The sequence below is a fragment of the Paroedura picta genome, chromosome 13 (genome assembly GCF_049243985.1).
Source record: "Paroedura picta isolate Pp20150507F chromosome 13, Ppicta_v3.0, whole genome shotgun sequence".
In the NCBI taxonomy this organism is placed as follows: Eukaryota; Metazoa; Chordata; class Lepidosauria; order Squamata; family Gekkonidae; genus Paroedura; species Paroedura picta.
In genome coordinates this window covers 25,020,899-25,048,407 of record NC_135381.1, presented here as the reverse complement: position 1 = coordinate 25,048,407, position 27,509 = coordinate 25,020,899, and the positions used below count along the sequence as shown (strand labels likewise).

Below are 27,509 nucleotides of genomic sequence, written 5' to 3'. Positions count from 1 at the left end.
TTGAGTTTCAGGTGGCTCTGTTTGAGCCAGACCTTCACTGCTTCTAAACAACTGGCAAATGTATAGGAGGGGGGGGGGGTCAGGCTTGCCATTCATTAGGAGATAGAGCTGGGTGTTATTGGCATATTGATGACAACCCAGCCCCAAACTCCAGAATAGCTGGGCCAGTGGGTGCATATAGAATAATGTGGTGAGAATAAAACGGTGAGAGCAGGATTTCAAATTCCCCAGAGCCTGTCATCTGGCCAGGTATTAGCAGGAAAAAGAAACAGAAAAGAGAAAGGCAGAAGAAATTTAGGCACATGATGGTAAAGTAGTCTGCCTAGTTCACAATCTTCTGAAGAGGTATTGCAGACTTAGACATACTTAGAGGAATTTAATGATGATTGGTGCAAACAAGATTTCAAGCTGCACCAAAGCTCTAGGGAAGAAGCAGCATTTAATTAATTAAGAACTCAGAGTCTTTCAGTTTGAAAATATACATGCTGGCGGTTCATCAAGGCTACTTACAATTTTACTTAGTCCTGGAGTGACACTTACATGGACTTGGTAGGAAAAGGGGCCAATCATTTCAGACACTGAAACATCACCTTGTTTATTAACGGTAATGTGGCCTTCTCCATGTGTGAGGACCAGGGCAATTTTTGGTCCTGGCCCCTACCTAGTGGAATGAGCTCCCTGAAGAGCTGCGGGTCCTGTCGGAGCTCTCCCAAGTTCCGCAGGGCCTGCAAAACGGAGCTCTTCCACCAAGCATTTGTCTGAGGCCAGGTAGCAGTCCCAGGGATTAAGATCAGGTTCCCCTCTCCCCTTAGGGTCTGGGCCAGTATTAGATTGGCCTGACTCAACAAGTCCCCAGTGACAACATCCCAAACTCCATTGGCCATCTTTGGTCCACCCACTGGGCTTGTGTGGGATATAAATTAAATTGTACTTTGCCATTTGCTTGGGCTGAGTTTTAGAATGTTTTTAATGGGTTTAATGGGAGTTTCATTTTATTATATGGATGGTATACTAAAAATTGTAAACTGCTGTGAGCCAGCTTTGGGAGCGGCAGTCATACAAATCCAATGATGAATAAATAAATATAAATAAATTACCCCCTTGAAAAAAGGGCAGGAGGAATGGTGATCAAAACCTAACACCCCCTCCTCCAAATGCTGCACACATCTTGCTCTCTAGAAGTACATTATTTCTCACCATCTCACCATTTTTACCAAGTTCAAAAATGCAGAGCAGCTCCTTGCTACAGCTGAGACGGTTCCACTGCTGTGCCTTTAATGGAGTGAAGAGACTGCAGTAAGAATGCAATGCTGCTCAGTAAATTTAATGACTTTATGAAGATAAATGTTTCCTTTCCGGAGCTCCTTCTTGTCAGAATACATTTAAGGCCACCATTCCTTTGAGAAAGACATTCCTGTAGCACTTTGCTGCGTATTAGCATGTTTTTTTCCCCTCCCTGCATGAAATTGCACTTCAAGCAAGAAATAGTAATGCTTTTGCATTCCCTTGTACATTTTTATTACTACCAATGAATAGGAGTAAATTAACTATTACAGCTAACATTATTCACAGGGATCAGATTCCTAATTCATTTTGCACGGAACAATAAATAACCAATATCAATAAGAATGCCCTTAATTTCCCAAAGATTCCTTAGTGTAGCAAGGATGGAACAAGTTGCCTTCATAAAGAGAATGTAAGTACGCAGCACTGGACAATTACTCCTCATTCTGCGGATCCATTGGTGGACAATGGCTGCAATCTTGTAAATCCGTCTTGTGAAACCAGGTCTTCTGTAGCTTACTGTTGACAGCATCGTCCAGAGCTCACAAAATGGACTAAGAAGAAAAGCTAGAGAGGTATTAAACCAGAAATATCTCCATCCTACAAATGCTCCTCATCTGGAGACATCATGTCACATATTAAAAGATTTATCTATATATTTATTATGTATCTATTTAGATTGTATACTGCCAACCTACAAGGGCTAGTTTACATCATGACAATAAAACATAGTGTTAAAAATTCAAAAGCTAAATCCTAGGTGGGCGGAGAGTGGGTGGGGCCAGTCTGATCTTTGGGCACAAAGTGCCTTCAGACTGGTCCAAATATCGGACTGGTCCCGCCCCCCTCCCTGGACTTGGGACCAATAGGGAGGTGACACAGCCCAGTCTCCCTGCCCAGGTAGGGGCAATCTGGTGACATTGCTGCCCATTGGCCCCTGACCACCGCAGGGAGAGGAGGCTGGTAGGGCTGCTGGGGGGGGGGGATGAGAATGGAGGCTTGGACAGGCTGCACCAGCTCTTTTTGTCCCATGGCTGTCCTGTCACATCTAGCAACTTCCCTTACTTTGCCTCAGACCACTGACAGAGCTGGCGGATGGCTGGTGAGTGCGCTCCTCCCACTCCCTGCTGTGAAGAAGCCTCTGACAGCCCCTGACTGAGGGGAAGGAGCATTTCCAAGATCAATGCAGAGGAGTCTGTGGATGGACTTGTGCTTTCCTTTGGGGGGAGGAAGCTTTCCCCTTTTGCCAAAGAGTTGGCTGATAGGGAGGCCACAGAAAAACCCCTCACTTAAAATAATGCTGTTGCTAGCCTGTCATAAACCCCTAGTTCTCACCCCCTTTTGAGATTTGCTTGATTGCCTTATGCTCCTGGCTCTCCTGCTGAGTTGTGGCACCTTCCCAGGCCCACTCGAGAGCGCCCCTCCCATCGCCTGCATATCAAAAGCTCATCCTGCTCTTACTCTCTTATCTCAAGGCTGTTCTCAATGGGAGCTCAGTCTAAATACCAAAGGACCGATTGGGCTGTTTTGGCACTTTGTAGATCAGAGGAAACTGTATTGCTCTTTCTGTGTGAATCAATGTGAATCAATACTGCCCCTATGCCCTCCCTTACCTAGCTAAGGTATATATGCTTTGCAACCACCTTGCCCAGAGTCTCTGTCAAGATTCCTGTCTAAGATTCCTGTGGTATATCCATTGCTGAAAAAAACATCTCTAGATCCTCCAGAGCCTAATAACTATTGACCCGTCTCGCACTTAGTGTTTCTGGGGAAGATGGTAGAAAGGGCTGTTGCCTGGAAGAAGCTTCAGTCCTAGACCCATCCCAGTCAGGTTTCCGGCCTGGCCGTGGGGTAGAGACAGCGCTAGTAGCCATGATGGATGACCTTCGTCGCCATTTGGACCAAGGCGGGTCGACACTGCTGATATTACTAGACCTCTCTGCAGCGTTCGACACAGTTGATCATGAGCTTCTAGCTCGCCGCCTCATCGATGCCGGCATACGACGGACAACCCTTCAGTGGCTGATCTCCTTCCTCCAGGATTGTAGACAGAGGGTTGCAATAGGAGAGAGAACATCAGACCGCTGATAACTTACCTGCGGAGTCCCATAAGGAGCGGTCCTCTCTCCTATCCTATTCAACATCTTCATGCGCCCTCTCACACAACTGGTGCGGAAATTTGGGCTGCATTGTCATCAGTATGCAGATGACACCCAGCTCTTCCTTCTGATGGATGGCCATCCTGACTCTCTCCCGGAAGCATTAGCCAGCTGCCTGGAAGCAGTGACAAGATGGTTCAAGCAGTCGTCTGAAGCTCAACCCTTCTTTAAAAAAGAAAACAAGCCCTGTCTCCAGGAGAAGGGAGAGGGAGTTGGATATGAGGGCAGGACATTGGAGGTGGAGATAGTGCTTCTTGACATCCATACCTTTCTTTGGCTGGTGAGCTGCTGGTTGCTTTCCAATAGATAGTGTTACATAGGTTACTGAAACTACTTTTTGGGGATTCACCAACTAGTGCTTTAAAATGGAGGATGTAGCTGGTCGTTTACTGCCCAGACATTGCATGTTGGCGACGTCATATAGAGGGGCTGGAATATAAGGACAACAAAAGGTATTTTAAACAGGTGTGGAAACCCCTTGTTTTTCTTTACAGTATGTCTTGTTTCCACTTTCTGCCTTTCTCCTCTTCCTAACCATTGCATATTAAACCATTTCCTTTGGTCTGACAAGCAGAAAAGGCAAAGAAAGAAAAGGCATAAGCCCATTATGTTTCACGATGGTGATAATTTCCTGGTAAAATCCCTGCTTCAGCATTGCAACATCCTGTCATCTTTTAGTACAAAGGAGATTATTTGTGAATTGAGAACAATTAAACTGCAATGTAGAGCACAAAAGGCAATATGGTGATGGATCAGATCCGTCCTTTCTTCCAGTCAGTGTTGTTTTTGACAAAATGAGGCATTTGTGAAGAAGCAAAGTGGTGCATTGCAGTTTAATATCCATCACTGAAATCTGAAAACATTTTAAAAGATGACCTTTTAAAAGGCTTAGAGAACATCAATTAAAATTGCAAATGTAGTCAACAAGGCCAGACATCCTCTCTGTCTTGAGTGTCCTCTTGCCTTTTCTGAAGGCACAGTGATTCTGCAGCTTTGACAGATGGATCTTTCCTTGCAAATTCCAGAGCCCTATCTCCTTTACAATTTAAACCGGTTTGCCAGACATGCCTCCTCAACCACAGGGAACCCTTGAGTACTGCTGTTTTGCAAAGGAGGTAACTGGGATCTTTGACAAGAGATTCTGAACACCCACAACAAACTACAATCTCCAGGATTCTTTGGGTGGCATAGCCATGATAAACCAGTGTGAAGCAGATAGTGTCCCAGCTTGCCATATTAGGAAGTGCTAGAATTCAGTCTCCTTTCAAAAGCAGATTCTTTTCCCAGTTTCAGTTGAGTTTGAGTACTGCTAGAAGTCAGTTCAGTTCAAGGTTTACTCCTGATGTTCTTTTTATGATTACAATAAACATACCAATTGGTTTTAGGGTTCCTAACACGAACTTAGCAAATACTGGGAGATTTTTTGGAGTTGACTGGAGAGGACAGAGTTTGGGAGAATTTAATGTCCCATCTGGGAGATGCTCTAGGCTGTATCTTTTAGTCTCTATAGCTTTCAGCATAGAGATTAGGGGAAGTTCCTAGAGTGTAACTATGTGGAGGGTATCTTTTCTCCCACTCTTCAGTTCCTTGAGAGTGTGAAATTGGGGCTTAGAGCTAGTAACCCCCTCCATAGGGCTAGTAAACAAGGGACTTCTTTGTGGATGCCTTTTCATGATATCTAACCACATCCTTGTAAAACTGACTTGGGGACTGAGCTGAAACCAGTTGCTTACTCAGTTTCAGTTTGGGTTTTACTTACCATAAACAAATGCTCTGCTGAAGACCGTGGATTAGAGACACAGGAGCAACCATCTGAATGGCAACTTGGTCCACATACAAGTTCTGAATTCATCTATTTATTTATTGAAAACATTTACATCCCACTTTTCTATCCTGAAAGATTCCTGTTGTGTGGATTGGGTTAAAAGAAGTTAAAAAGCAGCAACAATCCATACAATTCAATATTTAACTACAAACTAATTAGAATGTCATTAAGACTTAAAACCAACAGGCTCCAGTGCATTTAAAAATTAGCTAGCACCATAAACCAGAAACATCAGCTCCATAATTTAGCAGTAGAAAAACTAAGCCTGAAATGATGCCTTGTAAAGGACAGGAATGTTGAAATACAGTTGTACATTGACCTTCCTTGCATGGCCATCAATCGATACAAAAACCTGAGGCAAGCATTTCTAATGATGCCTGGTTCAAGACACTTTAACATCTTACTGTCACTTCCCACAAATTCACCAGTGCTCTGCTTTCTCTAGATTTTCTCAAAGCATTTCCATTGCTAGAGTACAGCCCCAAATCTAGGTTGCACTCAGTAGTTTTGCCCATGGCAAATTAGATCAAGCATTGCTCCATTCTCCTCTGCCTGAGTCAGTGTGGTATATAGAGGTCAGATTAAGATCCCTCCTCTGCCACAGAGGTTCAATGGGTGACCTTGGGCCAGTCACTATCTCACCCTTATCTACCTCACAGAGTTGTTTTTGGAAGATGTTGTAAGGTATTTTGGGTTCCCATTAGGAAGAAAAGGGATCTACATGTATCTAAATCAATAAATTTGGGTTTGCAATATCGGACAGGGATGTGTGAAAGACTCGTGTTAAAATGTATTCAAAATGCAACTGCAAAAAGCAAAAAGGGTCTGGTGATTTCGGTTTCAAGTGCCTGTTTATTGTAACACTTAGTATGGCCTCAAGAGTTCAGGGCTGATTATGGACCTCTGAAACTACATGAATGTAACAACCAGTTCTAATGAGGAATTACAGTAGAGGATGGAAATTATTAAACTATGCTGGCATTTAGTGACAGTGATAGTGTGAACTAGTGATAGTATAAACACCATTCTGTTGGCAAATGATATTGACATCCCTGTTGTATGTATTAGGAAGAACAAAGCTTTGCAAAATGTTAGCATCTGTCAGGGCAACATAAACAGTTACAAGCAAATTTAACAGAGTGATTATGAAATAATGAAAGGTGCCCCTGTACATTAATATAACATAGTACCTGGTTTATAGACTCAAAAATGTTTTACATAATTCAGCTATGAAAGCAAACAAAGATTTCACCCCCCCCCCAGAAAATTTTAAATATTGTATGAAATACAAATTCAGAGAAATGGAGATTGTTATTACAACTGACCTTGATCAGGTTTTTATTATGTCGGGTGTGGGGGGAAGGAGAAAGAAACAGTTCTGAAGATACGGAGTTGTCGTGGGATTAGACCACATCTACAGCAATATGTTGCCATGGCAACAAATCAAACACCATTTCCTGTGATTGCCGATGTCAGCTTCCAAACCCATGAACTTAGCATTGAATAATTATAAAGAAATATAGTCATATTGCACAAGGAGTGAAAGAGGGCAACAACAAATTGATCTGGATACAGTGACTGGATTTCAAATGCCAATTAACCCCATCAGCGAGATGGCTTAACACCTGTGTTGGTGGCGACAGGTAGATATGGGCTTTGGAGATTGAAGGCTAAACAAAAAAACAATGTTAGATCTAGCCTTTTTAAAAGGGAGGAAGAGTCGTTGGAGGCATCAGAAGTGTAAAAATTATACAGACAACCATCCCTAGGAATTCAGAGTTGTGTTGATTATACCTTGAAATGCTCACCCAAATTTTATAGCTGCCTATTGTGAACTCATTTCAATGATCATAGCCCCAATCTTGGGGTTTTCCATCCTACTAGGCATAGACTGGCTAGACACCCACAAACCGGGCATAGAAAATGTTGTCATTTGTCCATAAGAATCTTGCACCCCATTTTTGCTTCTCTGAACTGAGAGAAAAGATGCAGACAATGGTGGCGGGGGTGGCAGTGGAATAGGGGAACCACCCTGCCCAGCTGAATCTCTGTTTGTGGGCGATGGGACTACACACAGATGAAGTAGCAGAGATTTCCTTGCCCTACCGGGATTTGGCAGAAGTCTTTTCAGAGGAAGAGTGCAACCATCTCCCCCCCACACACACACCAGACCATGGAATGTGACATAGATCTAGTTCCAGGACCAACCCTCCCCAAGGCTAAGTTGTACAACATGAGCCCTTTGGAACTAGCAGAACTCCAGAAATTTCTTGACAAAAATCCGGAGCATGCCTTCATCTGCCCTGCCACCTCACCCATGGCAGTGCCAATTTTTGTTCGCTAAGAAAAAAGATGGCACCCTAAGACTGTGTACTGATTACTGGGCCATCAATGTCCAAGCTAATGCCTACCCCCTGCCTGTCATCAAAGACTTGTGGTGGAAGGGAAGATTTTTAGCAAATTTGACCTGTGCGATGCATACTACTGGGTTAGGCTTACTGAAGGAGATGAGTGGAAGACTGCACCTAATACCCCCCTGGGACAATTTGAGTATCTTGTGATACCATTTGGGTTAAGCGGCTCACCTGGAATATTCATGAACATGTTGTATTACCTGTTGTATCGGGTGGTGGTGGTGGTTTAACTTGATTACATGTTGATTTATAATGAAAATGAGGAGCACATCCCTCTGGTCTGCGAGTTCCTAAAGAGATTCAGGGACCACAAACTGTATGTGAAACTGTCAAAGTGTGAGTTCCATCAACCAAGTATTGATTATCTAAGGTAAAGAGTTTTGGCAAAAGGGATCCAAATGGATCTGGCCAAGGTGAAGGACATGGTGACTTGGCTAGCCCCCCACATGCATTGGCAACTACAATCATTCTTAGGATTCACAAATTTCTATAGTACCTATGTACTCCCAGGTAGCCGTTCCCTTGATCGACCTTCTAAAAACCAAGGGGAGGGGGGAGGCAGCAAAAAAGCCAGGTTCAGTCCTGGCCGGGACTGAGTGAGGCAGAGGATGTGAACGCTTCAGTTCTGGTAAAGAAATTTCACTCTTTGTATCCCAATAAACCCCATCCTGACTGTGGCAGGGAGGAATTGGGCAGGGCAGGGCAGGCCTTAGGGGTAGCTGGATGTCATATCTGCCCTCATGTTTTCCACAGGGGAGATGAATTAGAGGTTAACAGATAATAGTCCCCCCTCTCTGCTGCGAAGTTCCTGACATTCCTTCCAAACTTTCTCCCCTCACTTCCTGTCACAAGGTTTTATGGCCCAGAGAGGCCCTTTTCTCCCAATGTGAGAATTTGCTCTTACCTCCCCATGCCCTTGGTCTTCCTAGTAGGTGCTGGAAATTTACTGCCCAAAACAACAGGTAGGGCAGACTAAATATCTCCTAGGATTCAAGCCTTTTAGATCAAAAGACTTTCCTATGTGAACCCATCTTCCCACCTAAACTGCCTCCCTATATAAAAACCCAAGGGGGCTACCATTCTTTGTCTCTGTCCATACTCCCTGCACTTGCCATGCTTGTCCTGTTTCACCTTATGGGACCCTTCAATAAAGGCTGACATCTTAGCACCACATGTGTTTGGAGCAGCTTTGTAGAAGGGGGTCTCTTCTGGTCGAGTGGACCAGCCCACGGTTCGTGACATAGTGTTAAATACCTAAAACCAAAGACTAGGCAGAAAAGATATTACAACTGGATCTCAGTGGATGGTGTCAGGAGTTCCTCACTAGAAAAGAGACTCCATCTGAGTCCCATCACCATGAAGGTTCTGTCTTACATTTCAGACCTCCTGGAGGCAGTGACCCACAAAACAGGGCTCCACTTGATGATCTCATTATGATTGTATTTACCTCCTCGGCTACTTTTGCTCTGTTTTACCTGTTAGTACTGGGGCGATTCAAGTGCCATCTAAAGCTAGTGATATTCATTAAAGACAATTACCTTCTCCAGACAGATTTTTCAGTCAATTGTTGAAATGCTTTGGGAGAGCTCTCTTAGAAAAAGAATCTTCTAATGAGGAAGCAGCACAGACCGTTCTTTTACATCTGCTCACTGCATTTCCACAATACAATCAATGACTATGCCTAGTTTGAACTATGACACAATACTGCATCAACTCAAATAAAAAGCTGCATGTGAAGAAGAATGAAATGGTGTGATTTCTACTCCCCCCTCCGGTTGCTTGTACTAAACAAGAAGAAACAGTCCCCTTGTCACACTTAAAAGCCATGTTTATGTGATTCTCAGTAATGGCGCAATGACTGTTATATCGCACAGATAAATATCAGAAAGGAGGAGATGAACATCTGAACTGTCCATATGAGAGTAATAAAGTAATGCAAATCTCCTGAAAAGTAACGATTAAGAGCTTTATTATTTAATGGTCAGGGCTTAACATCCCCCAGGCACTGTGTCTGCCATTGGTCCCTTTGTGGTATCTTAAAGATCCTTTTATGAAATCATGTACAACAAAAAAGTGCCAGGGGAGGAGAAGCTTGTCTTTTTAAAAAACAAAATTGATAATATCCTCGCATGCTGCATTACATCACAATGTTCAAGATCCCTTGCAAACCACACACATATTTCTGAACATCAGCTATAAAATTCAGTGTCATATGACTCAGGAAATGAGCTTAGTCTAGTCACTTCATCTTTGCCTAAGCTGCCTCACAGGGTTGTTGTTGGAAACATGTGAGATATGAAGTGTGGGAGGGGAGCAGATTTGTACACTTGTACAAAGATCATGATAAACATGAGATTGAAAATAAATGTTTAAACTAAATATGGATGCACAGTAAAAAAAAAAATACCTCGGTATACTGCTCAATCTCATACCACTGTGAGATAGAGCAGGCCATAGTTTATTTTTTTTAATTATTAGTTTCAAATATTTTTATGACCTCATGTGCTGACTTCAGTTGAATTCCTCCTCCTCAGTAAAGTTAATGGTCATGCAAGACTATGTACCTGGCAACTGACAATGGAGACAAGAGGCCCTCTCATGCCCCCACTGCCACCTCCCATCTCCCAGGGGTTGCCAGAGCAACAAGAGCTGGCATCTGAGTTAGCTCTGGCTGAAGAAACAGGGGATTCTGACAGGGACACTGGGGAGGGCTGCTCAAGTCAGCCAGGCCCAGCATATGAGAGATTGTGGACACTGCCACAGCAGGAGTCTGAATCAGATTCAGATGAATCGCCCGAGCGACTCAGACGAAGCCATAGGGTGGGGTTGGCAGAACGTCGAAGATACCAGAGGCTGCAGGCACGCTGCCAGAATAGATGGGGTCCAGCTGGGTTAGCTCCGGGGAGGATGGGTGAGTCATCCCCCAGGTGCAGCTAATTAGCTGGGCTGCATTTAGGAAGACAGAAATGGCTCTTTGGCGTGGATGCAATCTATGCAAGTACCCTCCGGACTGGCTCTGCTCCTGTGAATGTCTGATTGATCTCGGGCTCAACTGACCTCTGGCTTCGCTCCTGACTACGGCATTGGTAAAGTGAACTGGCTTTGTTTGACTATTGGATTCTCTGGACTTTGACCTTGGGACTGCTCGACTATTCTTTGGCTTGCTCTGCACTGACTTGTTTAACTCTCGATGATTCGGACTGAACTCTGACTCTGCTCCAGCTGGGCTTGCTGCCCAGGCTTCTCCAATAAAGCTGCTACTGGGTGTGGCCAGCAAGGGCAGTATAGGCCCCTTCAAACCCCATAGAGGTGGTGGGGTGGTGTTTAAGGAAATGATTACAGTTTTCTAACTGATTGTTCAGTTATTGGAAATTGACTTTTGGTCTGTTCTCTCTTTCTGTATTTAGAAATGCCGTTATATATAACTTTTCACCCACAATGAAATGGTGTAAAGAGTGCCTTTCAGATATGTTAAGAAATTATGTTTTGACTAAGAATCTAGGTCACTGTGACTTCACATCCTTGATGGAACAATATCTGATACCAGCAGGTGCAAAAAAGTAGGGTTGTTTAGAAAATATTACTTGTTTTTCTAAGTTTGAAGTGGTAAGTGTTGATCCAGTGACCCCATGCCACGTCAGGGGCTCCAGGACTGGTCTGGAGACTTTGGAGTGGTCCTGGAGATGACTGAAGGGGTGGAATTATTGCATTTGTCCAGGCATCTGAGCCAACCCTATAAGTTAGACATGAGGTAGATATATAAAACCCTAGGTAACTCCCTATTTTTTGCACAAGAGCTTTGAACACTTAGTTCCCCTGTGACTGCTCTTTGCTTTGCTGCAGCTAAAGAAAAAGCATAAATGTTATTGGGTGATGTTACACTAGGCCAGCGTTTCTCAACCTTACTGGTGCCACGACCCTAATTTTGGTGGCAGCAACAGCGTGCCTGCACAGGTGGTTGTGCGCACAGGCGGGTGGCGCATGTGCACACACGTGCTCAGGTGCACAACAATTGAGGCAGCGTGGAGACGTCCAGTACCATGGCTCTGCCACCTCTGCCTGCCTCTGCTGGCCACCGGCTGCCGCCTCCACCCACTTATGCCACCACCCGCCTCCGCCCACCTACACACGCTGCCCACCTTATTTTAAATTAATCATATTTCACCATTTGCACTGGGCACTGGGTTGCAGCTATGGCAGAGCTGCTAATTGTGCTTAAGTGTGAAGAGAGTAGTTAGCAACAGGTATGAGCTATCTTCTGCAGCCTAACAGCTAAGCAGGGAGATGGGAAAGACAGGACTTGGGGCAGGTTACGTTGCCTCCAGACTACTTGGTAGACAGGTAAATGAGTATCTATGGAAGGCTGTTTACAAAGGTGGCTGGAGAGGTCTCCCATCAAAACTCTATCAGCTGCAAGAAAAAGAGAGGGAGCTACTGTGAGTTACCAGTGCACTCTTGTCTTTTTCAAAAGAAGTAGTGCAGGCTAATCTTCCCAGCATTTGCAGGCACTAGAGTGAATTGTGGGTCCCCTGAACTATAATGTAAAAGCTGTCAGTTATGCAATGCCATTTCCCTTTGCCACTATTTATTTTTAAAGTCTTGTGAAAAGGATCCTAAAGGCCATTTAAAGACTTATAACACAATCTCCATAAGAGCCTCTTGTGGCGCAGAGTGGTAAGGCAGCTGTCTGAAAGCTTTGCCCGTGAGGCTGGGAGTTTGATCCCAGCAGCTGGCTCAAGGTTGACTCAGCCTTCCATCCTTCCGGGGTCGGTAAAATGAGTACCCAGCTTGCTGGGGGGTAAACGGTAATGACTGGGGAAGGCACTGGCAAACCACCCCGTATTGAGTCTGCCATGAAAACGCTGGAGGGCATCACCCTGAGGGTCAGACATGACCCGGTGCTTGCACAGGGGATACCTTTACCTTTACCTTTTAACAAAATCTCCCTATAAATAGCTAATCAGGCCCTGCTTTTGCATAGAAATAAAGTTGCAGTAGTTGCTGGGAAAGGCAGATCCCTGGTGAGAGAGCTTTGGGAAGGAAATAACAGCCCTGGCTGCAGTATCACGCTTCCATCAACAGATGGGGCTACCCTCTCTTTTAAAGGGCTCCAAACAAAACTGAAGCATCTGTCTGGCTCTCTTGAGGTCCTCCAAGTTCCCTGCACACTTCAAGACTGGATGTCAAAAACATTGCAGTCCCTGCAGATTGTTCAAAACCCCTCCTTCTGTGCAAGGGGAAGATTTTGCAGGCGCACAAACAATGCTGAGCTATAGCTCTGATCACAGCACCATAAAATTGTGAAGTATAAATGAACTACAAGCCCTTTACTTTATAAGAGCCAGTTTGGTGTAGCGGTTAGGAGTGCGGACTTCTAATCTGGCATGCCAGGTTCGATTCTGCACTCCCCCACATGCAGCCAGCTGGGTGACCTTGGGTTTGCCACGGCACTGATAACACTTTTCTGACCAAGCAGTAATATCAGGGCTCTCTCAGCCTCACCCACCCCACAGGGTGTCTGTTGTGGGGAGAGGAATGGGAAGGCGGCTGTAAGCCACTTTGAGCCTCCTTCGGGTAGGGAAAAGTGGCATATAAGAACCAGCTCTTCTTCTTCTAAAAAAAAGATTCCCAGCAACTGGCCTTGACAAAGGGCATCCAGTTCTGGTGCTTCACTGAGGAATGCAAAAGCTTTAATGTATCAAAATAAAAAAGGCCCCCACCCCCCACCTCATGCAGGTTTGTTGTCTAATCAAGAGAGAATGGCAAAGGTTATAAGCCTACCACAGCTTTTGATGCTCTTGCAAAGACTAATAATCCTTTTGGAAAGATAATTATCCAACACCTCCTCATTTCTGTCAGAAAGACAGGAGAAACCAGTAGTGAGTTGCTATTGTAAAATTATGTTAACCACTCGAATGTGTTAAACAATGCATAAATCTATTATACATTTATTTATTCTGAGACATCTATGCCACTCCCTTGTGAATGGACATCTCAGGGCAGCGTTATTAATTATTTTTATAGTGTGCTGTCATGTTACAGGACAGAATGAAAACAGGTCTTTGCCCTGAGGAGCTTGCAACCTGAAAATCAGCACATATCATGAAGATATGAGACACATTTATCCCAGTCAGCTAAACAAAGCTTCAATCAAGTAAGGTTGCCAGGGAAATACCTGGAGATTTGTGGGGTGGGGTCTGAGGAGGTTGAGGTCTGGAAAGGGGAGGGACTTGAATGGGAGTATAATGCCATAGATTGTGGCCATTTTCTCCAGATGAACTGATCTCTGTTGCCTGGAGTTCAGTTAACATAGTGGGATATCTCCAGTCATTACCTGGAGGTTAGCAACCCTATGCCCAAGCCATAATAGCAAAGGTGGGTTCCAAAAAGATATTAGAAGGGAGTGAGGGAGACAGAATCATGCAGAAGGTTTAAGAGGTACTTTTGAGCATAAGAGAAAACAAGGGAGAAGAGGCAGAGTCATTTGGGAAAGGAGACCTTGGATGACCTCTCAGCTAGATAGAAAAACAATTTTGAGAAATAAAACACTCCACTAAAATGCAAGCTTTATTTCATTATTTATTTAGAAAATGTGTATGCTGCTTCTCCAGGGAGCTATACAACCCCCATCACTACTTCATAAGCATTAAGGTCAGAGGGGCTTATAAAAAATAGTTGACTTATTATCTGGCAACATGCAACGACTTGTTAAAACCTAGTAGCTGCTTTATCTTCTTTCACAGTCCCCTCCCCCAAATAAATTATCACATAGGGTTTGCAAAAGGTTTTCCCCTCCAGCCAGTCATTTTGGAAGGGAAAAGTGACAAAGCAGCCTTCTTCCCTCTCTTCTGTCAGTGGAGGTATACTGATGGAAGAAGCAGAAAGGTTAATTTCATCCCCTCCCCTTCCTTTCTGCATTCTCAGCACCCAGATGGCTCTTAGTCCACATGAGTCCTGTCATCCCAGAATAAACTTTCTCAGGGTTTGAAATAACTATGGGGAAGTTGTGACCATTAACACCGTCTGCTGATAGGCTACCAGCTCCAACCCACTATTCTCTAGGTGGGCTCAGTGCAGAAGATGGGAGATTCCATTCCAACCCTTTCTTACCAGTACTCTATACCAGGGGTAGTCAACCTGTGGTGCTCCAGATGTCCATGGACTACAATTCCCACGAGCCCCTGCCAGCATTTGCTGACTACCCCTGCTCTATACTAATCTGTACTGGGTTAATGATGGGAGTACTTTAACATGTTTAGACATTGTCTACAATAATTTGAAAGCTTTATGTGCTAGCATCTCTCGTCACTTCCTTGGAAATGGCAAGACATACTCACTAGATTCCCATCAATTGCAACAAAAATGTATCCTTTTTGTAATTTTTTTGCAGTGATAAGAAGAAGAAGAAGAAGAAGAGTTGGTTCTTATATGCCGCTTTTCCCTACCCAAAGGAGGCTCAAAGCGGCTTACAGTCGCCTTCCCATTCCTCTCCCCACAACAGACACCCTGTAGGGTGGGTGAGGCTGAGAGAGCCCTGATATCACTGCCCGGTCAGAACAGTTTTATCAGTGCTGTGGCGAGCCCAAGGTCACTCAGCTGGTTGCATGTGGGGGAGTGCAGAATCGAACCTGGCATGCCAGATTAGATGTCCGCACTCCTAACCACTACACCAAACTGGCTCTCCATAAGCATATACAGTGATAAGACTTCAGAGAAGCCTTGTTATACATGTAGACTGTAAGAATTCTCCTCACGTCCAACTTGGTAACAAGTCTGCAAGATGTACTAAATATGAGGAGACTTTTTGCTCTATGAGATATTTGGGGAGAGATACCTGGTCAGAGTTTGGGGAGGAAAGGGACCTCAGCGGGTTCCACTGTCCAAAGCAGCCATTTTCTCAAGAGGAACTGATCTCTGTAATCTGGAGATCAGTTTTAATTCCTGGAGATGTCTAGCCTTGATCCCAGCCTTGAGCTATGAGGTTCAAGCCTTGGACTCCCTGACAGGCAAATTATACAGTGTTCTCTGGAGTCTGTCTTTTTATCATCATCGTCAGCAACATGGGCAGCATGCCTTAAGCGAGCAACTTTCCCCATATAATTGTGCTTTAAGACAGCTCTTGCAGCATGTACCTTTTGACATCTCAACTGTAATATTCAAGCCCACAGGGGGAGCCCCTGCTGGAGACAGAAGACAGATGGATTGTTCTGAATAGACTCCTGAACCTCCCTGGGACAGGCAGTATGATGTTAACGACTGCACCACAGTAACATGTAAAACATACCTTTATGTGGCTCAGTGTAAACAGCACTCAACATTATGATGTAAATTAGAAATCAGCTAGATGCGAAGTGTGAATGGAAATAGAGCAGGACACATAAGGAAGCACAAACTTGGTGAAAGGAAATAAGAATTCGCTTACCTTTCAGTGGCACATGTCAAATTCGGCACAGCGGATCATGAAAAGATCCAAGCGGTGATGTTCAAACTGTTAGGTTCTGCCAGCTGGAGATGATGATGATGTTAGACTCAAGGGAGAGGGGGCTTCATATGCTTAGATTCGAAGAGAGTGGAAATAGCATCGCTGTGCTACCGATTCCTTGAAGTCACAGCTGGCCCAGTCACAGATGGAGAGGGAGCATGCAGAAATTCCACAGCTGCCTATTCCAAATGGGAAAATGTCTTGGAAATAGAATAATTGCTTATTCTGGCTGGAGGAAGACACCAGGACCTTTGAAAAACATATGATGGTTCCCCACAGCCTCCTTTGGGAGGCTGTGGGGAACCATTATATATTTTTCACCATGGAAAACTTAGTAACGATCCTGGTGTCTTCCTCCAGCCATCGCTGATAACTTTAGATGAGAAGGAAGGGTATTACTTCACCAAAGGTCGTCCTCTTCCTCTCCTTCATTGGTTGCCCATAACTATGGCATTGTCCTTGGTCTAGTCCAGAGGACTTTTAATGGCTTGCACTTGTGACATACCCACCTGCACAGCTCTCTCCTTCTTCCAGTCATACTTCAAGCCTTCATCAGGATGTCCCTGTCATGGCAGCTGATTTGCTCTTGTTCTCTTTGCCTAGCCATGTCCTAATGTGTTTACTGGACAGTGGAAAGACCAAGGCTCCTAGTTTTCCTGTCTCCATATTGCCAGTAATCCGAGATCCCTGACAGTACTTTGCTGCTTTACCGCACTGCCCACTGGCTCTCCTTGTATGTATGGAATCTTTCCCTTTGCCAAATCCCACTCTAGGCTCTGGAGTCTGGACAGGCAGTTTAGCAGCTTGTTCATATCGAGAAATGAACAAAGGGCTTCCTCACAGCCAGTCTTCTTGGAATTCTCACAGCCCCACTGATGTCACAAAATGCCTGTTGTGGGGAGAGGAAGGGGAGGTGATTGTAAGCTGCTATGAGACTCCTCCGTGTAGAGAACTGGCTCTTCTTCCTGATATCTATTGGCTTTTCAGCATTATAAACACAGTTGCAAAGGGGAGGAAGTGAAGAAACAGTCTACTTTTGACTATTTAATGTGCTATATAATGGTGGCTGAAGCCCATACTAGAGTATCTGACCTCTGTGCAGAAAGTTCCAGGTTCAATGCCTGTCATCACCAGTTAAAAGGGCCAGATGTGAAAGACATCTCCTTGATACTCTAGAGCAGGGGTAGTCAACCTGTGGTCATCCAGATGTTCATGGACTACAATTCCCAATGCTGGCAGGGGCTCATGGGAATTGTAGTCCATGAACATCTGAAGGACCACAGGTTGACTACCCCTGCTCTGGAGAGGTTCTGCCAGTTGAAGTGGGCAATATCAACTTATATAGAACAATTGATCAATGTGTCCAAAAGGCAACTTCATGTTTTCCAAAGAGATGAAAGGCAGGATTTTAATTTGCCCAGGGTAGTGTACTGATGACTAGTTGGTCAGAACTTAGAAGAGGGTTGGCTGTGGTTTGTAGTTGGATGGGAGACGACCAAGGAAAGTGGTGGTTTAATGCGGAGGAAGGCAATGGCAAACCCCTTTGGTCATCTCTTGCCTTGAAAACTTCATGAGGGGTTGCTGTAAGTTAGTTGTGACTTGATAGCACCGTTGTTATTATTATTAAAAAAGAAACAACTCTTGGGTCAATCTTGCATCCACCCAGGCTTCTCCTCATTTTCATTTTACTTGCTGTTAAATTCCAGTTTCTTTGTTGTTGTTTTTCCAGATCCTCATGTGTTTTCCATGTGCACCCTCTAGTAGGCAATTTGACATCAGACAGCTTTATTTCCATTTATCTCCATGTAGATGATTTTAAACCACTATCATCTTCATCTATATCAGCAGGCAACTGTAGGAAATGAGAGCTAAAGCAAAAGATATATCATGTCAGTTTCTCTATTCTCCTTTTTCCCAGGGATGGCTCTACTTGGTGACCATTTTTGACTTTTGATTGATACCATCAATGTCACTGACAGAATGGAATCCTCAATCAAATCTGAATTCTCCTCTCAGTCAAAGCTGTGTACTTTTTGACTGATGTAAGGAAGATCAACCATATGATCTTGGTTTATTATGTACATTTATATACATCTGTAACAGCTTGCACTGTTAAATATAAAAGACTAAGGAGTAGGTGGGTGGAGAGTGGGTGGAGACTGTCCAGACTTTGGGCCAATCAGGATGTGCGCAGTCCTCACCCCCTAACAGCCCCATCCAGGAGTGCTCTGGCGAACTTGCCACCATTGTGCTCCTGGCTACCCCAGCCCAGTGGTGAGTGTGACAGGGAGGGATAGCTACCCTTCCCCCTTGGGCCGGGAAGTGTGAGGGGGAGGGGGGTGGCTTTCCGGCCCAACAGGAGGCATGGGGGGTGAGGTGGATGGCTTATCTCTTTCCTTTCTACTTCTTCCTACATCTCTTCTATATCTCTGTCTTTCTGTCTCTCTCTTTCTTCCTCCCTTTCTATCCCTCTAACCCTTTCTGTCACTCTTCTACTTTTCCTAACTATCTCTCTGTGTATTTTTCTCCCTTTTTCTTCCCCCTTCTACCTCTACTTCTCTCCCTCGCTTAATTTCTGTCTCTTACATTCTCCCTCTTTCTATATAATTCTCTCTGTCTTCTTCTCACTCTCTTACTCTCTATATTTCTCTGCCCTTTCTGTCTCTCTTCCTTAATTTCTTCCCTTCTGCCTGTATTTCTGGCTCCCACTCCTTTCCCTTTCCCTTTCTCTTTTCTTTCCTTTCTCTTTCTTTCTTTTCCCCTATCCTCTTCCTCTCTATATATTTGTATCTCTCTATCTTCATCACTCCCTTCCTTTCTAATTACCCCCTCCCCATTCTAATGCCATTATATCAGCTCCAATGGGCTTTAATTCTAGTAATATTATATACCGTATATACTTGCATATAAGCCTACCCGGATATAAGGCAAGGTACCTAATTTTACCACAAAATCTGGGCAAACATTGACTCATATATAAGCCAAAGGTGGGAAATGCAGCAGTTACTGGTAAATTTAAATTAATTGATGCACCAGTAGGTTAAATGTTTTTGAATATTTATTTCAAAGAAAAATAGTAATCTAGCACTGTTTACAAGCAGGCAAGCGTTATTAGAGTCCAGGTCAACACCTAGATATTTGATTTTGGAATCACTTAATTGGGACCAAAAATGTAACCAGAATATTTGATGGTGAACCATCAGTTTTTGATTACAAAGACAAATTGGGTGGGGTAGCATTTTATTCATATGTAAAATTTATTTCATCCAGTTTTAAAACCTGAGTTCTCAAGGCTTCGAGAGATATTTGAAAACCATTGGCTTTTGGTCCTTGTCCAATGCTATTTGTAGAGTTTCATTCTTGGCCTCTGTTGTTCCAGTTTCTTCTTCCATTTCGTTCTTGAATATTAATCTCTGTGGTAAAGCTTCCTGAAATATCATTTTAAAAGAAATGCTAAGTACACTTGCCAAATTTCCCTTATCTCAGACAACACAAACTGAAATCAGTCACCCTTGTAGCAGTTACCCCTTTGGGATAACCCTCCTACCTAAAGCCATTCTCCTCATCAGCCTTATGAAAAATGCAGTCACCTTTGCTGTATTTCATTTTGCCCAATCTATCTCTTAACACCCGCATGACTTCACAGTTTCAAGCAAGGGAAAATGTGTGTATCTAATATCCTAGACCTCAAATCACCTCTCATTCATCTGCAGTGGCACAAGTTTTGATCTGTGTGTAAAATGTTAGATGTGAAAAATCCTCAGCTCACGACTCAACTTCCTTTTACAAGACACAAGCATATCTCTTTCCCATTTACTATTTGCAGTCTCTTTGGAATTCAGGCGAATACTATCAGAAATAATCCAACCAGGCAAGGGAATTGCAATTAATGGTCAAACACATACGGTGAATCAGTTTGCTGAGGATAAAAGCATTCGAGATGAACAGCCCAAAACCTGCAATCATACAACTTTATAAGGGTAAACAGTAATGTTTTAGACCTTCAAATTAATCAAGGTAAATCAGATCTGCTATGTTTTAGCGTGCAGTGATTGGGGAAATGGTAACTGAATACTGCACATCTATTATGCAAACTGTGGTGTTTTCTTCTGGGGCAAAAAAGCTTCTTCTGCTGCAGGAGGCTTCTCCTGTGTCTCTCAGGAAAAGTTTCCTTGCCCTGACAGAAATCAGCAGAATGGCTCCATGGGATTCAACTAGGGTTGACAATCCCAATGGGGGTGAGGGATCCCCTGCCCCCAGCTCCCATTCCCCCCCCCTCTGCGTGAAGAGAATAAATAAATAAATAAATAAATATATATATATATATATATATATATATATATATATATATATATATATATATATATATATATATATATATATATATATATATATATATATATATATATATATATATATATATATATATATATATATATACACACACACACATATACATACATACATACATACACACACACACACACACACACACACATATGGCTGTTGAGCTGACAACGTGATGTCACTTACAGAGAAAACCCAGAAGCAAAACCATAGAGTTTATTCCTGGAGCGGTATTATAAGATTTCCAGGTTTTCCTGAAAAGTGACACCATAGTGTTGCTTGAGCCTCAGTGTCCTGCCTCCCCAAGCAGAAAATCCATCTCATCTGTGGATGGCCTGAGCCACCCATTTAACTATTATACAACAATAATAACCTGAATAGAACGTGCTTGGCTATAGACATCTGTGGGTTCTTTGAGTAAGGATGTGTGATACAAACAAATACAAGAATTGGAGCTCATGACAAACCTAACGTGCCCATTAAAATTATCTGGAGGCCTGGTACAAGCAGACACTTCTAAAATAAAATGGTACATATTGATTGTGTCTGAAAATTAAGAACCTTGCATCATTCGACCTTGTTCATGCTATAGATTCTTTCAGTTCAATTGGGTACATATGTCCTGATTTCACTCTCATGTTTGTTAGTCATAATGTATGACTTTTTATTATATTTCATTTCATTTTGATATAATGCCATTGCACATCTATGTGTTTCCCCCATTCTTTTCACACTCGTGAACTGAAACAGATTCTTAAAAAAACGAACAGACTGTTAGCATTAAGCCCTGCCAATTAAAATTTTCTTTCACCAATTAAAATTGCGCATCTGCCGATTAATCAATTAAAGTTTTAAGCTGGTTAAATCAATTAAAGTTTATGGCCTTCATTCAAATACCCCCCTCTCATTTGTCAAGAATTGTCACAGACTTGCTACTTCTTCCCTCCCCCTTGAGGCATGACATACTTTGTGATAATAATCCCTATCCTGTGTGATGAGACCGTGTGGTAAAACTTTAAAATAACTTTTTAGCAGATGAGGCTGTCTGCATCTCTGCATGAGTTACTGTTCTGACATCTCTCTTCAGAAGGCAGGCTTAGAACTGCGATAAATTTAAAGACACAAGGGATAGGATCTTCAGGGGATGGGTTGTTCATTTGTCTTCCATACTTCAAAAGCAAAAAAACAAACAAACCTCCTTTGTATATAAAGATGAAGTATGCTTCCAATTTCAATTGAGAGAAAAGTGTCCCTGAAAGACAGGAGTGGAAACTCCAGGTGTGTGATCTCACCATAAAAGCAGTACAGGGGTGGATGGGCACGGATCTTGTTTAAGATTATGACACTAGGGAAGGGGCAGAGGTTAAACTGCTAGAGCAGCGGTCCCCAAACTTTTTGCGGTTGAGGACCGCCTCCGGGGATGGGGGAGAGACGGCGGCCCAGGCACCACGCATGTGCGGCAGCTACGTGGAAACGTGCATGTGCAGAGTTAGCTCTGCGCATGCGTGTTTGTGTCCACTGGTGTGCCGGCGGACGCGCCTGCCTCTTCCCCCCCTCTAGCAGCAAGAAGCTAGCCAGGCCACGAGCGAAGCGGCTGTTTTGGTGGCCAGTTCAGCAGCCGCTTCACTCGCAGCCTGCAAGATTCTCGCTGCGGTGGGGGAGAGAGGCAGGCGCGGTTCCTGGCGGCCCGGTACCGGGCCGCAGACTAGGGGTTGATGACCTCCGTGCTGGAGCATTCTCTTTGCAAGCAGAAAGTCCCAGATTCAATCCTTCAATGTGTTCTCCTGTCAAAGGGATAAAGGAGTTACAGATATGAAAGACTCTAAGAGCCTGACGAGCAGCAGCACCAGCCAGTTGGGATGAGTAATACTGATCTTGATGGACCAATGATCTGAATCAGTATAAGGCAACTTCACATGTGCTCATTTTTGACCAGGGAAATGATCTAGGGAGAGATATGCTCTTCCTTTCTCCCCACCATGGCCCTGATCCAAGTTGCTTCCCGTGCAGCTGCTTTTTAGGTATGCATTACACATCTGGAGTTTCAGTCACAGAACTCCAGCCTCATGTGTCGTTCGACCCTCAGTTATCAGGATATCTGGGAAACACTCCTTTGTGAAGACCCCAATTCCACTTGCCAAGTAAGGAACATTAACCAGGCAAACCATCAAGGCCTAATAGAACAATTGCCGTCCTCCTCAGAGGAGACTTCTCAGTGCTTCAATTCTCCCAGGAGTGACTCCATTGTTAATTCAGCCCTGAAGTGAACATACAGAAACTTTAAATTGCTAATATATTTCACAGTGCACAGCACGGAAAGGCTGACAGAACCTCAAGGTATTCTCCAACTGCTTCTGATGCACTGAAGCAAAGCCTTTTTCCACATTCCTCCTTTAAACATATTATGGATGCAAAGTATCAGCATTTCTTAAATGCAAGCGGCAGCCTTACGACACAAGGAAATTTCAAACTAGTCTTTTCAGGGCTGGGAACACATAAAATTGCTTCTTGAAGCCTGCCCAGGAACTCAGACTTAATTTATACAGTATTGAAAACATTAAAAGCATAAATCAGTTCAATTTTTTAAAGTCCCTGTACGATATTTTCAGAATGGCCAAGTTCCTTTATTTTCATATGGACTCCCTCCAAAATTCTGCCAGCACTCCTGGAAATCTTAATAACTTTGGAGAAAGAACAGGTTTTCTGCCAAGGCTCAGATTACTCTTTTCCCCCTTCCTTCCCAGCAGACAAGCCTCTGATAAACATGCAGGATAGAGGTCGGGAAATTACTTCATTTCTTGGTGTCCTTATCAATTACCAACATCTAGACGCCCAGTGTTTCTGCCAGCAACACCCCATTGCTCTCTCACTTACAACGTCTAGTGCTCTTAAAAGCATCCCCCCTCAACACTGTGTTTTTGGTCACTGAGACAAAAGCAAAGGAAAGGGTGAACATATAAGTGAAAATATTCAAGGGGTTGGCTTTCAACCCATTTGTTCCCCATTAGGAACTGTGCCGGCACTCCACAGCTGTGCTACCTTGGCCCTGATTCTGTGCATGTGAGTGGCCCCAAATGCCCCACCCTTGGATGACCTCCAGCACAGCTTAGGATAAGGGGGAAGATTTAGAGATTTGGATCTGTTCTTGAGTTGGCTTTAGAACTGAAGACTCTCCCAACTGGTTAAATTTCCACGTCATCTAATTGGTGTCTGATTTAAACACGATGCTGGCGGGACAAAAGACTTCACATGTACCCAACAGGTTTTTTTTTTTAAGAGGGTCTTCATCTGCTGCTCATGCAAAGCTCGTGAGCTCATGCTGCTCATCCCTAGCATCCCACAGCATGGCTAATAGTACACTTTGAAGGAGATTATGGGTGCTTGTCCTACAGTGCCCATATCTGGTGTCTGCATGTGCAAATATGGGAGAAGGGGCTAGTGTGAGTCATTGCTAAGAGCAACAAATGTTTCCAGAAGCAGTAATGGATATATTCAGAAGCTAAGGGTATATCCCTTTGCCCAATTTATCTCACTTTCATGATTTTCTTCCAAGGCTTGTCATGGATTTTGGCAAAACAGATTCAACTCTTCCCTTCCAAGGGAAGACTTTTCACTAAGGCTGAGCCAAATCCTTTCCACATTTGATTTCTGAGTCAAAAGTGAGGCGGCCATTACTTTGGAAACAAAATTTTTACAATAATGTTGCACTATGTTTCATATGTTGCACTAATGTTTCATATAAGCTTCTTCCTTATGAATGAGTCCTATTCAATCAGGACTCAGTGGTTAGGGTGTCAGAGTAGTGTTGGGCTAGGATCTGGATGATATCTGACTGGATCTCTGTTCTGCCATGGGGGGCAGGGGCTCCTGGGAATAGTAGTCCATGGATGTCTGGAGGGCCGCAGTTTGACTACCCCTGCTCTAGAGCTTTTTTAAAAATTGAAACCTACACGTGGCAATGCATACTGGTTGTTATGCATCCTTCAATAAAATTGACATATATTACTCTTATGTGTCACAGAATGCAATTCAGGAATCAAGAAAAGAAGATCTGTTGCCTGACCTGTGGTAAGTACTCCATACACCTTCTTACTTCTGTAAGATGATCCGTATGAATATGCATGGGTTTTTCACAGCCCATTGAAAGTGTTAACCTATATAGAAGAACTGGTTTTTGCACCCTTTTTTCACTACTCAAAAGAGTCTCAAAGTAGCTTACAATCACCCCCCCCCTTCCTCTTCCCATAATTGGCACCCTGTGAGGTAGGTGGAACTGAGGGAGCTCTGAGAGAACTGCTCTGCAATAACAGCTCTAAGAGAACTGACTGGCTCAGGGTCACCCAGCTGGCTGGATGTGGAGGAGTAGAGAATCAAACCCAGTTCTCGAGATTAGAGGCCACTGGTCTTAACCACTACACCAAGCTGGCTCTGTACTGGAACAGATGACAGAGACCACTGTTTGCAGTTTTAGAAAACATACAGCACATAATTTGTTCAACAGTGAAAAAAAAGAGCAGCTCTATGTTCCCCCTCTCTGTTACTGTTTTTGAAAGAGCACCTTTCACCTTTCAGAGTATCCAATTCAGCCATGAGGCCCACATGATCAGTTACCAGTGACTTCCTTTGGCGTCAAAAAGGTAGGATTTCCCCATAGGTGTTTAGGGCTCTTCACTGCTGAATGGCTTTTTACAAGGCTGTTATTAACATTACACATTTCATGGGTGACTGAAGTCACTCAATCCCCTCCATTGATGTTTTACAACGGGGGCCTATTATTAATAGCCTAGTAAAATAATACACAGCCTATAGTTATCTTAATTCAATAGCCAGTAATAGATCAGCCTCCAGAAAGACAGTTTAGAGTCCATGTGGGTTTCCAGAGGGCTTTGGAATGCACCATGCGGGGTACTGAATGTGGTTGCAATATAAGCAAGAATGCAGCCTTGTATATAACAAAATGGAAAACTATTTTCCCACTCTATATAAAGTCCAACTATATAAAGTATAAATCAAAGAATACCTGGGATCTTAGTTGGGTGCGGATCCAAAAGCAAAAGTCTGTTTTTGTTGCATGGAATAATACTCATTCAGATGACTCAAAAGTACTAAGAGGCAAATAAATACCCTTACAAATCATGATAAAACTTTTTTACAAGTAATATTCAAACTCTGTGGCAACCTTTTCCTTTTCTCCCTTCACCACTCTGAAAATCATTATTTAGCACAGTACGTTATAGCTGCAGAATGTCATGAGTGTATTCAATATCTTTTATGTGCTTTACAAGGTTATTAGAGAATTTATTTTCTCTTTCCCTTACAGATCGGAAGGGTGAGCAGTGATATATGAGCGTTCCTATTTTATTTATTCTCCAAACTGTTCCAGATGTGATCCCATCATTTATCCAATGACACATTGAACCTGCTGCATGACCTTTAGGGTGACCTCTTTACAACATTTGCCTTTATGCACTTAAAGTTATAGCAGCTTACCACGGGCTGGGTTTTGCTGAGAGACGAGAGAATTGATTTCTTCCCCCAACATCTTTTTGCCTACGTCTCTTAAAAATAATAAAATGGGAATTCCCCAGTTGCAGTACGAAAACCAAACCCAGGTGGAAATCTAACTCTTGGTGGTATCCTTTACTGCTTGAAATATCCTCCAAATATTAGCCCGCAGACCATTGCATTGACTTCATACTCCTGGAATGCGACATCTCCAATTGGATGCATTTAGCAAGCAATTAGCGGCCATGATGAAGCACGTCCGCCATTAATGCCGTGGAGGGTGTCCAATGAAGAGCAACGATGGGCAGCTCTGTGATGGGCAGAGGAGGAGGGGCCGTGGGCCTATTGAAGGCTCCACATGCTCCTGCATGGCCTCCCCATGCCATTTGCCACCTAAACAATGTGCTGTTTGGGCCGCAGGTAAGATCAGGCCGAGAGGTTGGGTGTAGCAAGAGTGGGGGAGGCTGATTTGAGCGGTCCGCTTCTTGCAGTGCTTGGTGTCTGGCCGGCTGTAGGGGGATACCCCCCCCCAAAGAAAACAGAAAAGAATGGAGAACGGTGCACAGCGATGACTACTTGGCATGGCACGGCAGCCAAGGAAGCAGGCAGGAGGGACGGGCTTCCCTGGCCTGCAGGACTCACCCAGGTGGCACTCCACCCACGGGGGCTAGGGATGGGATCATCAACAGGCCAGTGTGTTGCAGGCATGTGCAGCCTGGTCCGCTGCAGACCCTGGCGCCCAGGGACATGGGATGGGCAACGAGCCGCAAGAAAGCGATGCACCGCCTGGGGGCCATTCAGCGCAGCAGGCGGGGGAAGTGTTTTGAGGGGGAGGGGGAGAAAGCTAGCAAAATTTCAATCTCTTCTTTCCTCTCAACTCCCACAGTGAGGCCTGTACCCCCATACACATAGAAAAAAGTTCCAGAATAAACATGGTTTGGAAAATTTTAATATTGGCTGCAAAGTTTTGACCTCCCTTGAAAAAGTAGAACCTAGCTTTGACAGAACTGCTTGGTGAGAACAACTCTGTCAGGACTGTGAACAGTCCAAGGTTATCCAACAAGGTTGCATGTTCCTCTGAAAAAATAGCCTTCATCAGGGGAACAATCTACTACAGATTAGTGGTTACAGCAGGGGTTTTTAACCATTTTGACTCTGCAGTCACCTGTGGAATTTAGTCATAGTGTGAAAGGGTCGTTCTTCCCCCAAAGGGGTCCCGACCCGCAGGTTCTACATTAAGCATGCTTTGAGGGTTGTCATAAGCAGCCTTCGGCAGGGGCTGAAAAGATGAGCTTCAATAACTCTTGCTGTTAGGAGTGGCTGTTGGCTTTTCCTTTGAAGTCTTTCATTTCTTTCCCTCTCATTTAATCAGGCACTGAAACCCTGGACCGATTCTTCTCTGAGAATTCTAACAGGTGGCCATCCCAGCAAATAAACCCGCATAATAGAAAGTGTTAGGCAGCCATCATGCCAGGTGTCATGACCGATTCTGC

The 27,509-nt window shown here is 43.9% G+C and overlaps 1 long non-coding RNA gene across 2 annotated transcripts; it reads left to right on the top strand.

The window, feature by feature from the left end:
- Positions 1–10,669: 10,669 nt before the first annotated feature.
- On the top strand, positions 10,670–26,120 carry LOC143822760 (uncharacterized). Of its 2 annotated transcripts, XR_013226254.1 has the most exons (5): positions 10,670–10,768; positions 18,083–18,206; positions 24,533–24,579; positions 25,084–25,148; positions 25,832–26,120. It is a non-coding gene; the product is annotated as an uncharacterized LOC143822760 (long non-coding RNA). The 2 variants fall into 2 exon arrangements; XR_013226255.1 differs by lacking the exon at positions 18,083–18,206.
- The last annotated feature ends 1,389 nt before the right edge of the window (positions 26,121–27,509 follow it).